General features: G+C 39.6%; 1 pseudogene; it reads right to left on the bottom strand.

Moving 5' to 3' along the window:
- Positions 1-15,618: 15,618 nt before the first annotated feature.
- LOC117713222 (small nucleolar RNA SNORA17) lies at positions 15,619-15,763 on the bottom strand (annotated as a pseudogene).
- Positions 15,764-16,915: the final 1,152 nt, after the last annotated feature.

Here is a 16,915-nt window from a genome sequence, read left to right as displayed (position 1 = left end):
TTTGTGAGTTTATACCTGGTCCCCCAACAAATACTGCTTAATTATGCTTCCACTTCAAGTATGAAACTCTTATCACTGCAAAGGGCTTTCAAAAAATTCTTATCTTTGCCTAGGCCTAAAATGTAATCAAAATACTTTAAATTTCTGACTACTAGACCATAAATTTTATTGTAGTATGTCATTAGGTTCAGGGTAGATTGTAGCTACAGCAATAAAATTTGTGAAGAAAAAAATAGTCCAATAAATAACTACATTTAGCTGTAAGGAAATGTCTTTACTTCTAACCTTGCCTCCAAATCCCAACTAATTTAGTAAGCGGGATAGATGTCTGATTAACACTGGAACAGTTTGCTATCATTTTTTATGATCCAGTCATCTTCTACATGGGCAAAATTTGAGTTTAAACTCAAAACTGTAAACTCTCAATATATAATGATTGCAAACACCTCTTGCTCTAGGAGACTTAACTAGCTCTTCCAAAGTCTTGTACGTGTTTATAATATGTCCTGGTTGATTTTTTTTAAATCAATCTGGCACAAACCTAGATCTATCTGGGAGCAGGGAATGCTCACTGAGAAAATATCTCTGTAAGATTAGTCTGTAGGAAAGTCAGTGGGTCATTTCTTGTTTAATGATTGATGTGAGAGGTCCCAGCTTACTGGAGATGGTGCCACCACTGTGCTGGTGGGCCAGGGTGTATAAGAAAACAGTCTAAGCAAGCCACAGGAACACACCAGTAAGTAGCTCTCCCCTATGGCTACTGCTTCAGTTCCTGCCTCTTGTTATTGTCGCCACGTTTCTGCCCTGAGTTCCTTCCCTGGTTAGCCCTCAGTGATGGAATGTTATCTGAGAGATGTAAAATTCAATAAACTCTTTTGTTCCCGAGTTATCTTTGGTTGAATTGTTTTATGACAGCAATAAGAAGCCTCACTAAGACAAATGATGACTGTAGGAGAAGCTTAATCTTTATATTATATTTTTAATGACTACCTGAGAAAAATCAATACTAATAGTAGATTTATTCATTTGTATTAGAAAAAAACTGATAATTGACTCCTAAACATTGTAGAGTAGGTGTTTTAGAAAGCTTGGCTCTTTACAGTATTCTATAACCCATAGCAAAATCCTCAAGAACCTACAACAGAACCATGTGTTATCAATATTTAGGTACTGAAGATGATAGTTGCTACCCTCAGCTCCAATAGAGGGTAATGTCCTGACTTTGGTTATTACCCTCTCCCATCTTGTACAACTGTGAGTCTTCAGGCTTCAAGTCAAGAAAGGAAGAAGTTTGTTTGTTCTCTATATTTGAATGTGTTAGCAAATCTTGATGGTACCCTGCTGAAGATCAATTTTTACCTAAAGCCATTTAGCTTCATTCATTCAAATCTCAGCATTGAAAGAGCCTCTGTTCTTTGATTTTACTAAAAGCAAATCTCAGTTACTAAGTTTTGACTTCTGTATTGCAGTGGTTTATATATAATAACCTTCTGTCTTTAACCCATCTAATTTTTAAGCCTTTGATAATATGAATCACACTCTTGCCATACAAATTCACATTTCTAAAAATACTATTAATCATTTTAAACACAAGGAATGTGATAGTTTTTTGGTTTTGTTTTTTAGTTTCAAGTAATCGTATTCACAGGTAAAGCTGGCTATAAGAGGTTCTATTTGTTCTTTCCTCCAATAATACTTCCAATTCACTTCTCAATGATCCATAGATTCTTAAAAGTCTCAATTGTGCCTCTTCTTACTGTTCATTCTCTATCTGGGGAATAACCACAGTGTATATTCAAATACCTATGATATTTATTTTTAGTATCGATTCTGAGTCACATGACCCTTATACCTCCTACTTAGAATAGTCAGTCTCATTCTGTTATCTAGAGAACTTTGTTTCAATTCAGATCCAGGGCCTTTCTAAAATGAACTGCTATTCATGCTTCCTGTAAAATGGCTGTAGTTCCCATTAGAAATGGCAAACAGAAAAATTAATGGTATCAATTCTGTGCAGTTCATGAGTCTCGTTTCTCAAGCGAATACTTCATACAAGGAACCTGAATCTGAACTGGCTCCATAGTGAATTTGGCTGAGTGAGGGGTTCTGAGTCTCTGTTACATAAATTGTGTTTGCTAGATTCACACCTTTCCTATCTGCTCAGAAAAAGCAGCCATTTAGACTTCTTGATATTCTATCTACTCTAGTTACTTCACACCAGTAAGTACACAGCAAATATTTCTACAGGTTAGATTTTCCAGTCATTTTTGGCCCTGTTATTCATTATAATATCTATGGCTAACTTGTCTTTTGCTACTACACATTTGACCTCTTTATTCTACAATGCTACCATCATCATTGAATTTAGATCTCTGAGTTCACTAATAGCATAAATTGTAATCTCTGACCCAGAAAAAAAGAAGGGCTACAACATACTTGAATATTGATGAGATTTTTCTCACATATTTGTTTTATGAAGCCATAGTATAGAGTAAATCCACTGAAATCTCCTGAGGATTGAATGGTATACTTTTGTCTAGAGTGCACAAAGGGACTTTGTTATTTTAATCTCATTTAATTTAATTTAGCCCTATTTTAGATTCTTATCTTTCTCAGACAATCAAGAAAAAATGAAACCATTAAGACGTCTAGCTGAATTTCAAGTCCACATTTCATTTATTTTCAATCTTTCACCTCTTCAGAAGTATTCCTATACTCATTTTCATACTTCATTTGTTATATTTTTTGGAAGGTTGTATTATTCTTTTGATGTGTATCATATATACTCATGGATCACACTGAGTGTCTGAAATTGCATTTCCCAGATAATTCCAGGCAAGACAGCCAGAATAGTAAACCTTTGATGGAGCAATTCTTTCTTTCAAATACTGAATTCAGTGTTCAGTCTATAAAGCAGAATCAATAATTTATGTATATATATATATATATATATATATATATATATATATATTAAGAGATCTGTTAAGATATTTGACCACTTAGAATGTCAACATGATTATTAAGTGGTTCCTCCAAAGCTAACTGTCTGGATTTAATCTTGAATTTTAAAGTCTCTATGAGGTAGTTATTAGGAAAAGTGGATTGAGAAGTGAAATACGGTAGCTGGGATTGTTGTTTAGTGGTAAATTGGTTACCCACATTGTAATTGGCCTTGTATTTGATTACTTGTGCTGAAAAATAAAATTTAATAACCCTGCACATTTTATAGGCAGGAAAAGTTGTATGTCTAAGGTATTGGTGTCCCAATCTTTTAATTGCAAGTCTTCCCTAGTTATAAAAGATGGCCAGTTCAGGCTCCATATCCCCCACTGGTAGGAATCTTAGCTAAGTTCAGCTTCATATATTCCTGAGAGTTTTCATTGTGCTAGGTTTCTACCTCATCACAGAGATACTTGAAAATCCAGTTGTAGCTATTTGTACATTCTCCCCTTGTTCTTTTCCCACCTCATCCTTCTGTTCTCATCACCATCCGTCCTAGACCTAGTCTCTTATTTCAGTCCTTCCCTATTGTCTTCTATTCTATTTCCTTTTCTGAGTGAGATTTAAGCATCCCCTTTGGGCCCTCCTTGCTACTTAGCTTCTTTGAGTCTATAGTTTGTAGTGTGGTTATCCTGTACTGTATGACTAATATCAACTTATGAGTGAGAGCATACCATGTTTATGTTTCTGTGTCTGGGTTACCTTATTCTAGATATTTTTTCTAGTTCCAGTCATTTTCCTGGAATTTTCATGATGCCCTTGATTTTAGTGGCTGAGTAATAATCCAGTGTGCAAATGTTTTACATTTTCCTTATCTATTCTTCAGTTGAGGGACATCTAAACTGTTTTGAGTTTCTGGCTATTACAAACAAAGCTATAAACATAGTCATAGTTAAGCAAGTATCCTTGTGGTATGGTAGAGCATCTTTGGGTATATGCCCAGATTTAGTACAGCTGGGTCTTGGAGTAGTCCATTTTCGGAGAAACTACCAAATTGATTTCCAAAGTAGTTGTACAAGTTGTCACTTCCACCAACAGTGGAGTGGTGTTCCCTGACATTCATGGCCCTGTCGGCATGAGCTGTTGCTTGAGTTTTTAATCTTAGTTATTCTGATGAGTATAAGATAGAGACTCAGAGTTGTTTGGATTTACATTTCCCTGATTACTAAGGGTGTTGAATATTTCTTTCATTGATTCCCAGCTATTAAAGATTCCTCTGTTGAGAATTCACTGTTTAGCTCTGTACTTCATTTTAAAATTATGTTATTTGGTTTGTTGATGTCTCATTTCTTGAGTTGTTTATATATTTTGAATGTCAGACCTCTGTCAAATATGGAGTTGGTGAAAATCTTTCCAAAGGCTGTTGTTTTGTCCTTTTGACAATGCCCTTTCCCTTACATAAGCTTTTGAGTTTCATGAGGTCCCATTAATTACTTGTTGATCTTAGTGCCTAATTGTTTGGTGTTCTGTTTAGTAAGCTGCCTTATGTGCCAGTGCATTGAAGGAGTTTTCCAATTTTTCTTCTATCAGATTTAGTGTATCTGGTTTTATGTTGGGTCTTTGATACACCTAGACTTAAATTTTGACTAAGGTGATAGATATGGATCTATTTGCATGCAGACAAGTAGTTAGACAAGCACAGTTTGTTGAAGATGCTTTCTTTCTTCCATTGTGTAGTTTTGGCTATTTTGTCAAAAATTAAGTATTCATTGATGTGTAGATTTCCTTGGGGGCCTTTTATTTGATTCCATTGATCAAACTGATTGTTTTTACACCACTATCATGTGGGTTTTACTACTTTTCTCTGTAGTACATACTGAAATCATGGATGGTGATGCCTCCAGAAGTTCTTTTATTTTACGGGTTTGTTTTAGCAACTTTGTTTCTTTGTTTGTTTGGTTGGTTGGTTAGTTTTGGTTTTTTGTTGTTTTTTGATTTGGTTTGGTTTGGTTTTGTGGGTTTTTTTTAATTATTATTCCTTATAATTTTTTTCTGGCCCACAGCTCTGTCTACATTCTTGTAGGCCTGCCAGCACAAGTGAAATCTAGGTGAGACCCCTCCTCCAAATTCTTTGACTGCTGGGTCCCCGTTGGGTGTGGGAAGCCATGGCGAGGCCTTACTCTTGGCAAACACTCACCCTTGGCTCTCCTATCTACTATTCTTTTTTTTTCTGCTTACCCTCCATGATTCACTTGTCAGTTCTCAGAACTTCAAACAAGGCCTCATAGTAACCCTTCCTCCTGATCTCTAGATTTAAACATCCTGCTAGATAGATGTTTTAGAACCCCTAGTAACGGAAAGGTTTTGCGAGAATAACTTAGTTAGACCCTGCAGCTGTAGCTAGCTTCCTCCACCTGCAAAGCCCTCTTTCCTTTCCTACCCCTCCCCATATCCTGTTTTTAGAGTATATAACCTGTGTAAACAATAAAAATTTTGTCATCTTGATCAGACTTCTTGACTTGCTGTGCCTCCTTATTTTCTCTCGTATCTCAGTCCTCTCCACGGGGTCTAAGGGTCCCACCTGATTGTCCAGCTGGCCTGGACACTTGGGGTAGACTGTATCCTGTACTCTTTGTTTTATTTTCTGTGCACTAATTTGGCTGCATTCTAGGAGGCCTGTGGGTATTAGAGACAAACAGGTAAGACCCTGGCACTAAGATCTTGACCAAATCCTCTTAAAGCACATGAAACAGTAGTAAAATGCACCCTGTTTTCTGTGCCCTATTTTTGTCCCTCAATTCTGCCTGCATTCCCTGGAACCTGGCTGGGACAACCGGATGACTAAAGGCCAGTGTAAGAACACAATCAATAAGAGCAAGAGCAATATGGCATCCCCGGGACACAACAAACTCTGAATATCCTAACATAGCTGAAGAACAAGCAAATGATTCTAAATGAAAATGATAAAGGTCTTTAAAGAGTAGAACCAGCCCAAGAGGAAGAACTCTGTTATGGTTAGCAAAGCTGAAAGGAGTTTAAGACTTTTCATATCAGACATCGAAATGCACTTTAGAGTTTGCCCAGCTTGCTTTTGGTATTTCCTCACTATGCTCCCCTTTGGAAAGGTAATTTATATACTGTGCCATTGTATGTTGGAACTATGTGATCTGCCTTTTGATTTTGATTTCATTGGAGCTCACATTTAAGAGATTGCTTGAATTCCACGAGAATTTGACCTTTGAAACAAGTTTTAGACTGTTATAGACTTATGGAAATTTCAAAATTCAACTGAATGTATACATGATATGGGTTCCAGAGAGTGGATTTAGTGCTTTGAATAAAAATGGCCCTCATAGAAGGAGCATATAGAATGATACTGTTTGGTGTTGTGACTTTGTTGGAATAATGTAGTCTTCTTGGAAGTAGTGTATCTCAGTCTCCTCCTGATGCCTGCATATCCATATGTAGATCTCTCAGCTACCTCCCTAGCAGCAAATTTGCCTGCATGCTACCATGCTACTGGGCCATGAAGAAAAGAGACTAAACTTCTAAACTGTAAGCCAAACTAAATTAAATACTTTTCTCTATAAGAGTTTTCATGGTTATAGTGTTTCTACACATTGGCCATTGTCTAGTTGTGGATCTCTGTATTAATTATCATCTAAGGCAAGAAGAAATTCTTTTTGATGAGGGTTGATTTATTTAAGTTACATTCACCTCACTTTTATATTAAAGAAACTATTTCATTTTGTTGTGAGAACTGAATGATAAAGTGTCTTAAAGTGTCTAATCTGTCATATGGTCTCATAATACTAATTTTGCTCTGCTCTGTGGAGGCATCTTGGGGTGGTTTATTGATTCTCTGAGTTTCTTTCTCTAGAGAGTGCCTTTCTATTCATGCCCTTCCAATACAACCCAGGAACTTTTAATGCTTCATTTTGACACATTCCTGAGAAGGTATTGAACTGAAAATTCAGCAGTAGAATTATTTATTATTAGAAGTAAGCATTAAGTTTTTTTTTTATGATATCAACTATCTCCTAAGTTTTAAAGTGTACATCATTTTAAAGTGTCTTTCTTTCTTTTGTTTATAATTATCTTTACTTTTTTGCAGTCTAGTTGTTCTCCCTCTCTCGGTCTGAGGAACTGTCAGAGGTCAGACCGAGAGAGGGAGAACAACTCATCCCATTCCTCCTCCCTTATCTCCCATTGGGTGTCCCACTCCTTTATCCCCCACCCCTTACCAGCTTTCTTCAGTAGGTATCCCATGGTATTGGCACTCCAATATTTTAGGGATTCCAATCCAATCCAAACTTTACCTTCACAGCTTCACACAATGGCCCATCTAGTCCTCTATACACAGACACCTCTGACATATGCCTGACCTCAATGGCTTTTCTTAGTTTCACAGGATGATTCCATAACCCCATTCTGCTATACTTGAATTTAAAGCCAGAACAACATGGTTGAAACTGCAAAGTTCTACCATTTGCTGGGGGCTATAACACTGTTCCCTCATTCAAGTATATCTTCACTAGCTTTCTGGTGTTGATGGTTTCCTTCACTGCCTATACATGGCTGTCCCATAGACCGCACTGGCCTTAAACTCAGATATTCACCTGCTTTTGGAGCAGATTAAAGACATGTACCACATACCTGACTCTGGGTGTTTCTTTTAATTCATTTATGCAAGTTGAAATGATATTAGCTGAATGATATTCTACACTATATAAAATCAAATTTCTCTCCTAGAAACTTAATTTCCAGCAGTAAAGACTTTGAGACAAATTATTTTTAATAAATGCCTAGGCTATAAGCTTTTGCTTGTTCTTCACCTAGCTCTTAGCTTACTATCTTTTTTATTCTAACCTGAGTTCAGGTACATGCTAGTTTTCATCCATATCCTTGCTTTCCAGTGTGAATCTCTGTGCCTCTATTTCCCAGAATTCTCCCAATTCCTATCAGATGTCTCACCTGTTTCCTGTCTCAACTCATTGGTGAGAAGCTTTTTAATTGGCAAGTGAAGCTTATAAGTAATTCTCTCTACAGCCCCAATGTCATCGCTTCCTTTAACATATGGCTTGTCTTTAATCTGTCTACTTACTTGAACAAAGGATTTAGCTCCATTACACTTCTTGGAGCCCCTTTTCTCTTTTTTCTTGCTTATCTTGCTTCTTTTAATTATAAAACTTCATAAGATAGAACACTAATAACCACAAGACAGAATCAATACAGGGCTATTTAAAATTTTTCTCTGCCAACCCAACTAATCCAAAACACTTCAATTTACTCTCAGGTATATTATTTTGGATAAGGGCAGAGATCAGTTACATTCTTCACCAAAATATTACAAGAACAGTCTGTAGAGCAGTTATCTTCTCCTATGAAAACTTTTGATTTAGGACCCCACAGTTCAAAATATCCTCAGAGCCACTCTCTCCCATGTTCCTACTAGAATGGCCAATTAACCCCACCACTTTAAAGTGTTTGACAGCTTTTCTAATCCAAAGTTCACATTTCTCCAAATGAAGGCATCACCAGGTCTATCATAGATATAGGCCACTCTAAGAACCAACTTCTTTTTTAATTTGTTTGTTTTGAAGAGACACCATGACCTGGAAACTCTTAGAAAGAAAAACAATAATTTGGGCTGGCTTACAGTTCTTAGATTTAGTCCATTACCATTGTGTCTGGAAGCCTGGTGGCATACAGGCAGACATGGTACTGGAGAGTTAGCTGGGAGTTCTACCTCTGGATATGCAGGCAGCAGGAAGAGACTGAGTCTTCCTCCAATAAGCCCATACCACCTAATAGTGTCACTCTCTATGACCTGTGAAGCCCATTTACTTCAAACCACTACACCCAGAAATTGAAAGACATGGAGCAACCAGCCCTAACTGTGATGTCTTTATTAAACCTCCACCCCCCCCACAAGCTTCAGGGGTCCATTTAGAATTAGAGACTAAAAAGTGTAAGATCAAGAGTTAGTGGATGATTCTAGATGATTCCAAGGAAACAGTGCCTTCCTGATACATCAGACTCAAAAAGATTGTGACAGAATGCACAATATCTGCTCAAGTCTAAATCAAACAAAATTTCATTACAATGGAGAAATGAGTGCAAATCACACCTCTTACCTAGAAGTGGTTTGCAATTCATGTCTACTAGGAAGGGTATAATCAGTTTTCACCAATGGCCTGACATTCGAGATATAAAAGAAAGTACAAGGCAGGCCTCGTTCTCAGGAAAACCTGTCCGACACTAAGTGGGCTTCATTTTATTTGTGTGCTTTTTTTTTTTTGATTATTGAATTTTTATGTGTATATTTCTTTTTTGAGAAAAAGAACTTGAAGGTGAATTGTTAGAGAGGTGGCAAGGGTCTGGAAAGAGTTGCGGGAGGGGAAAGAATATGATCAAAATATATTGAATAAAATAAAGTTTGGTTGAAAAAATAAGCCAGAATGAACTGCAGGACAACGTAATTAGAATAGCTAAGATCATGTGTCATTCACATCAGTTACAATTAGTATTTTATATAACTTTGCATTGAATATTTGTTTTAAATTATTTAATGTAGTCATCCCTAGTTGTAGTAAACAATTTGGAATATAAATGAGCATTTATTACACACAAAACAGCACTTCTCAGCCCTTCTCCTTGTCTTCTGGCTCTTGTAATAATTACATTTACTCCTTTACAACGATATTCACAAAGCCATGGAGAGGAAGTTGTAAATGTGTTCTTTAGGGAGGACCACTCAACAGCCACTTATTCTCAGTACTGTTTATAGCCATACTTCTCCACTTCCACTACAATTCATAAAAAAGGGAAGCTTCTTTGAGCATGATTGAGAGATTAAACGTCTTTTTGTATAAATACATACACATAGAGAAGGTGGTTCACTGCTTTGTTAAACCACAACACATGTAAGCACACAACTCACACACCTTCTCCACTATGGGATTTTTAGCAGATTTATAGTACCAAGTATAGAATATATCCTGTAGACCAGGACCTTGTATTTCTCACTACTACAGTAGTAGTCTTAATATTCTATTAAGGGAATTGGGAACTCTACCTAAAGTTGTATATCCTCTGGTGTCCCCACTAAATTTCAATTGCCAATATCAATTGGTACATAGGGTCACATAGTTTACAGAGCTTCACACAGAAGACCCTCATTAAGCTAAATGAAATTTTCCATATCTATCATTGCTTTAGTTCACAGTGCTTGCAGCCAGATAATACTGTTGATAATTTTCCCCACATTGGCAGTCTACCTAGCAACCTGCCCCTCATACTCTGAAAGCTGGCCAGCAAGGAGGAAACTCCTTGGTCAGTAGCTCTATTTCTCTATGTGCAGTGGCAAAATTGTTTGCTGTCTTCAGTAATGGGATTCTCACTATCAAGTTCTGGCAGCGAAACTATCATTACAAGATATGGCCATGGTTGCAGGGTGGTATGCATGGTATGGCATAACTGATAATCTCTAATTTTTATCCAAGGATTCCCTCCACAGGTACCTGATATTGTTAAATTGTCCAGAATCTGTTTGGGGAGCTCATAGGCTCTAAGAATGAACTGTCGGTCTGTCTGTCTACATATCTACCTCCATACCTATCTATGTAATGAAATATATACATGAACATATATAGATATATATGCAAAGAAACATCTTTGAAGTATGAGAGAATTACAATTATTTAACAGTGCAGAGATGAAAATTTAGAGGGCAGTTTAATACTATGTTCACTGACAAATGAGTATGTACATTTTGGGTGTGTTTATGGATTGTGCATAAACACTGGTCTAAATATACATAATCATCATAATTTAACAATTTAAGAATACAAAAATGTGCTTCATTTACACAATGGAATACTACTCACCTATTAAGAATGAGGACATCCTGAGTTTAGCAGGGAAATGGATGGAACTAGAAAATATAACCCTCACTGAGGCAATTCAGACCCAAAAAGGACATGTATGTATGGTATATACTCACTAATAAGTTAATATTAGCTAAAGAAGAAGAAGAAGAAGAAGAAGAAGAAGAAGAAGAAGAAGAAGAAGAAGAAGAAGAAGAAGAAGAAGAAGAAGAAGAAAAAGAAGAAAAAGAAGAAAAAGAAGAAAAAGAAAAAGGGAAAGAAGAAGGGAAAGAAGAAGGGGAAGGGGAAGAAGGAGAAGAAGGGGAAGAAAAGGAAGAAGGGGAAGAAGGGGGAAAAGGGAAGACGGGGAAGACGGGGAAGACGGGGAAGAAGGGGAAGAAGGGGGAAAAGGGAAGACGGGGAAGACGGGGAAGACGGGGAAGAAGGGGAAGAAGGGGAAGAAGGGGAAGAAGGGGAAGAAGGGGAAGAAGGGGAAGAAGGGGAGGAGGAAGGGGAGGAGAAAGAGGAGGAGGAGGAGGAAGAGAAGAAGGAGGGGAGGAGGAGGATGGGAAGGAGGAGGAGGAAGGGGAAGATGAAGAAAGAAATACAGAATACCCAAGATACAGTCCAGAGAACTCAAAAAGGTCAACAAGATGATGGGCCCAAGTGAGGATACCTCAGTCTTACTGTGGAGGGAGAAGAAAGCAATTACAAGTGGGAAAAGGGAGGGACCTGGGAAGAAAGTGGACAGGGAATGGGGGGAGGGAAACCTTTTCTGGTATTGGGTGAGGAAAAAGGACTGAAGCCCTGAGGGCCAGCAGAAAGAACGGAAACAGGCAGCCTAGGGAGGTAGGAGGTAGGTGGATCCTCCAGATTGTACCAGAGACCTGGGAGGCAAGAGACTCTCAGGACTTAAAGGGAGGGATCTTAGACAGTAGGGAAAGGGAACTTAGAAATCCCATCTCCAGCAGGAAGACAGGACATCAAGTGAGGGATGGGGTTGCCATCCCGCAGTCAAAACTCTGACCCAGAATTGTTACTGACTGAAAGAACTGCAGGAATGGCAATGGAGAGGAGCCTGAGGAAAAGAAAGTCCAGTGACAGGCCCAAAGTGGGGTCCAGCTCAAGGGGTGGTCCCAAGGCCTGACACTATTACTGAGTATATGAGGCACTCACAAAAAGGGACTTATGTTCACTGCCCTCTGGAAGACCCAACAAGCAGCTGGAAAAGTCAGATGAAGATATTTGCACCTAACCAATGGAGAGAAGCTGCTGACCCCTGTGGTTGAATTAGGGAAAAGCTGGAAGAAGCTGAGGAGGAGGGTGACCATGTAGGAGCACAGCAGTCTCAATTAACCTGAATCCCCTAAATCTCTCAAACACTGGACCACTGACCAGGCAGAATACACCAGCTGATATGAGGCCCCCAACACATATATAACAGAGGACTGCTGGGTTCTGGTGTAGTCAGAGAAGATGCACCTAATCCTCAAGAGACTGGAGGCTCCAGGGAGTTTAGAGGTCTGGTTGGGTGGTGGGTGATGGGTAGTGGTGAGGGTGGGGACATCCTCGTGGAGACAGGTGAGTGGGGAGAAGATATAGGATATGGAATAGTCAGAGGGTGAACTGGGGGGGGGAGGTAATAAATCTGGAGTGTAAAAATAAATAAGTAAGTAAATAAATTAATAAATAAATGACAATAATTATAATAAGCAATACACTAAAAATGATAAGGGAATATGGAGAACCATAAGCAATTAAGTAAAGTCATACCAATAAGTTAATTTGCTGAAATGATGTATGTGTTCCTGATATTACCTACTGTATACGATCTCAAAATATTGGGTAAATGTTTCAAAACCATAGTCTCCATATGAAATTCTTACAAGTTCATATTTGGTGATGTACAAAGTCCTACTGGAACTGAAGGAATAGTAATGAGGCTTTTGAACTTTTCACACCTTCTAAAAGATACTTAAATATTCAATCAAAATTTTAAAAATAGATATCTTATTCTAATTCTATATCGAGAAAATTATATTGAAGCATTATATGTTAAAGAGAGAAACTTATGGCAAAGTATCTTAGGTTATTTACAATGTAATTAAATAAAAAAGTACTTGGGAAATTACTAAAGTTATTATTTTGGTGAGTCCACAAAGATATATATATATTGCTGAAAGTCATAGCATTCTACCATTTTGATGAGACATAGATAAACACCCTTGACTCCAAATTCATGTTGTCTCCTATTACCATGGTGGTGGTAGTGGTGGGGAGACTGATGACCTGTGGTGCGCGAGCATGGATCTGTGTTGTGTTGAGTTGTCGTTCCAGCGTGTCTTCTGCTGCGGCGGATGCCTCAGGAAGGTGGTCCTCCGTGGTCAAGCAAAACTGTGTTTGTCTCACAGTGCTCCAGGTGGAAAATGCGGGGCTCGCGCCCAGACGGGGAGCAAACTCAGTCTAAGGTTCTGCGGGTGGACAGGGCTCCCGTGTGGACCTGAGGTCGGTATCTCCATTGGGGGGGATCTCAGGCACCGCTGGGGGGGAGCACAGATGAACAGAGACTGTGGGCTCGAGAGCACTGCACTGAGAAACGATGGGGGAGTGAGAGCTCTGGACAATGCCCAGTGGAATTGGATTCTTTGGTTACTCACTTGGCTTGGAATGGCTGCTTGTTTGAAGATGCAGGCCTCTGCTGCAGAAACATCTCCACAGGAGATTATAAGTGATGGCTAGATTGTTGAGACCTTCTCCACGTTTTCTCATGGAGGGGCCCCAATAACACGGGAAAGTTCATGATTCCAAAACAGCTTTATTTGCTTAGCGGATGGTAGTTGGATCTGGATGTGCAGCCCCACTTACATCAGGGTTGGCCTGACTTAAATAGGGAGGGAGAAGGAAGGAGGGTCTGGGGCTCTGGGAAAAGGAATATGTAATTGGCTACGCTCTCTGGCCTTTAGGTAACTCATTAATATAGAAATCTCTCTAGGGCTGAGGTCTGTAGTCATGCCCTCTACCTGTGCTCTTTGGGAGGGGCTGCATTGTTCTATGTGACTGGACGGTGCAGGTTAATGGAGATCTTCGCTACTTGTCAGGAGCCTGGATTCTGGAATAAATGCCCGTCCCTCACAGACAATGGATACCTGTTGGGTCTCCAGGCTACTTCCAGCCAGTGCTTCTACCAAAACCCAAGTCATCCTATCACAGTCCCACACCATGGAGTCATCAACCTTGGAAGAGAGGATGTTTCTTGAAGGAAAATGTGTACACTATTATACAAACAATCCTTATGCCCACAACAACCACCAACACTCATGGTGGCCCACTTCTACTGACTCTGTTCTAAGGACAGGAAAGCATGTCATACTGTCTTTTACATGTCCAAGCTGGACTCAACACTACATGTCATAGGTGGCATGGAACAAGGGAGGGGAAGAGGTTATCTCTCCCTCATCTGAGCCAACTCACAGCAGAAAAAGAGTCAGTGTAGGTTTTCCTGTGCTCATGCCCTCATGGCCTGCTCACCTACAATCCTCACATCTAGAGCCAGCTCTACTATGATGCCCAAGTGAGGTACATGGATTGTTCTCCAGAGTGTTGCAGGAGTAGGTAAGGAGCAGGGGCAGCTCTCCTACCTGTGGAAAGTAGCAGGTGGCCAGAGAGTAGGGCAACTTTCTGTTACCCATGTCATCAGATGGTAGACAAGTGAGTGGCAGAGGCCAGCTCTCCTCACCTTGGACTTGCTCATCCATGTCTCTATGACCAGCGTCAGCTCTACTTTGCTGCCCAAGTGAGGTGCAGTGCCTGTTCTCACAACTGCTGTAGCTGGTAAAGGGCAGGACCAACTCTTCTGTCCTCCGCACACTAGGGCTAGGTCTTCCACCTGCTGCAAGTGGTAAGGGGCAAGGATGAAAAAGGGTATGGCTACCTCATCCATACCACCACACTGGAGACAAATTGCAGGTCCAGCTCCCCCATGTTCATATCCTTGGTGTCTGCTCACCTGCAACTCCCACAATATACCAGATTCTGCAGTTAGCTAGGAGTGGGGTCAGCTGTCCTGTTCTCATGCCTCAAGGGCTAGCTCTTCTAGAGTGTCTAGGGGTCAGGACAGTTTATCACAGCCCTCAGATATCAGCATGGCCCCAGTCAAGAGACCAAATGAGGGAAGTTCAAGTGGTCTTTAGTAGTAACAGACCCCTGTCACTGCAGAGCCACAAACCTAGACATGCCCCTCCCCAATCAGTGGCAGCACAGACTAGGAGTCACCCCACCATGGTCCCAGGTGGCATCATTGGCAACTCACATCAGGCTGTTCCTCACTACCCTCGAGTCTCTAGTTCTGCCTCTCTTCATCGTGACCAGATCTTTCTGCTTCTCTTCCTCTTTCATTTCTCCACCATTCACTTGCTTCTCTTAGGGCTTCCTGGAGTCTTGTAGTGTCTGGGGTTTACTCAAGAGTGCTATGCCTTGTTTGCGCATTATTAGTCCAGGCAAGGGTCATCTCGGGCATGGTATGCCTCACCCCCTATCCCTTGGGCCTGTATGGCGCTGGACTTTTGGTCATCTCAGGCTAGCTCCCTGTAGTGGCCCCATGACGCTAGTCTGGTGGCTGTCTCAGGCTGGTCCCTTGCCTGAGCCTGCCTGAGAGGTCCAATGGGAGGGTTTTTCCTTTTGGTTTCTCTCTAGCCTGGAACCCTTGGTCTCAGGAGGGGTTCTTCTAGTCGCTGGTTCGTTCCCCACCCTGAGTTCCCAACCCAACCTTACACAGCACATTACCTCAGGCTTGATTTTTTTTTTTTCAGAGAATGCTAGGCTGCTAATCATTCTGAGGGTCACAGGTCAGAACACTGAGCATGGATGATAGACATGGCCTCTTTTCTCTCTGCCACCTACTGACACCCATGTGACACAGCAGCCACACCTGCAGTGTCTCTGCGGGTAAGGGCAGTGTTTAGGTTTTTTTGTTTTGTTTTGTTTTGTTTTAAATTTAAGATAAATTTTTAAACCTACTCAAAATAAGATTTCATTTAGGAAATTATTTAAAAAAAAAAACTTACTTATGCCCAAACATTTAAAATGTTCTTTTAAAATATGACCGGAGAGTATTAAGGTGATACTTGCGTCTGTCAAAATTATACTAGTTGCATCTGTTATAACATAAAGATTTCTTGAAGATAAAGCACTAATTTACAATTTAAATTCTCATTCCTTACAGACAACTAAGATGTTGCTTGGTTTCTCTATTTCTCTAGTTGCTCGCTCTTTTTAGAAGAACTTTTGAAATGTTATACTTGTTTGAATTAGAGTTTTTTTTTTTTTTTTTCAATAATTAGTAGGTGTCCTCTGAAATTTGTGCTTTTGTTTTCTGAGACTTTCTGGCATTACATCTCTGAAGATGGGATTGAATTAATTATCTGCACATAGAAACAAACACTACTGAATAAATGCATGGTATATAAATGTCTTTTTGAGATTATAGTAAATTTGTAACCTTTCCCACTTCTCATCCTCCCTCTCAACTTTACCACATAGCCCTCCTTGCTCTGTTTGAAATCCACAGAGTCTTCGTTCCTGGACTGTTGCTGCCTAGCTTTACACAATTGTAGTAGAAGCCAATGCTCCGTTTGAAAAGGAATCATGCGAATAGCCTGCCAGTTCATTGAAAGCCCTGATATCACTGCCTGGGTTCTATGGGCTACAAGAAATCCCTTTAGATTTAAGAAACACTTACACAAATTGTGATTTCAAAAGACTTTCTACAAAATTGTAGCTAGTACCTGGGACTCACAAAGAACAAATGGTGCCCTAGACTCCTTCCAGGGTTTGAAGCTGAGAAGTCTTCTCTGTAAAAAGTTGGAGTTTCCCTTGGAAAAAGAAGGAATGAACACATGGCCCTAACTTTGATTAAGTTGTTGTCAAACTCACAACTTCTTTTTTTTAACCTATCCCTGAATCTTAAAAGATAAAGATAACTGAAATAAAATATGTATACTCAGTTTCTTGTCTTGAAATCCTTGAAATAAGATGGACAGACATGAAAATAAGGATAAAAACATATTGAGAATTCATAGACCAAATACTGGCTACGTCCTGGGAGTGTG

Source organism: Arvicanthis niloticus, chromosome 7, assembly GCF_011762505.2.
Source record: "Arvicanthis niloticus isolate mArvNil1 chromosome 7, mArvNil1.pat.X, whole genome shotgun sequence".
Taxonomy (NCBI): domain Eukaryota; kingdom Metazoa; phylum Chordata; class Mammalia; order Rodentia; family Muridae; genus Arvicanthis; species Arvicanthis niloticus.
The sequence above is the reverse complement of the archived record's forward strand: the minus strand, read 5'-3'. Positions and strand labels throughout refer to the sequence as shown.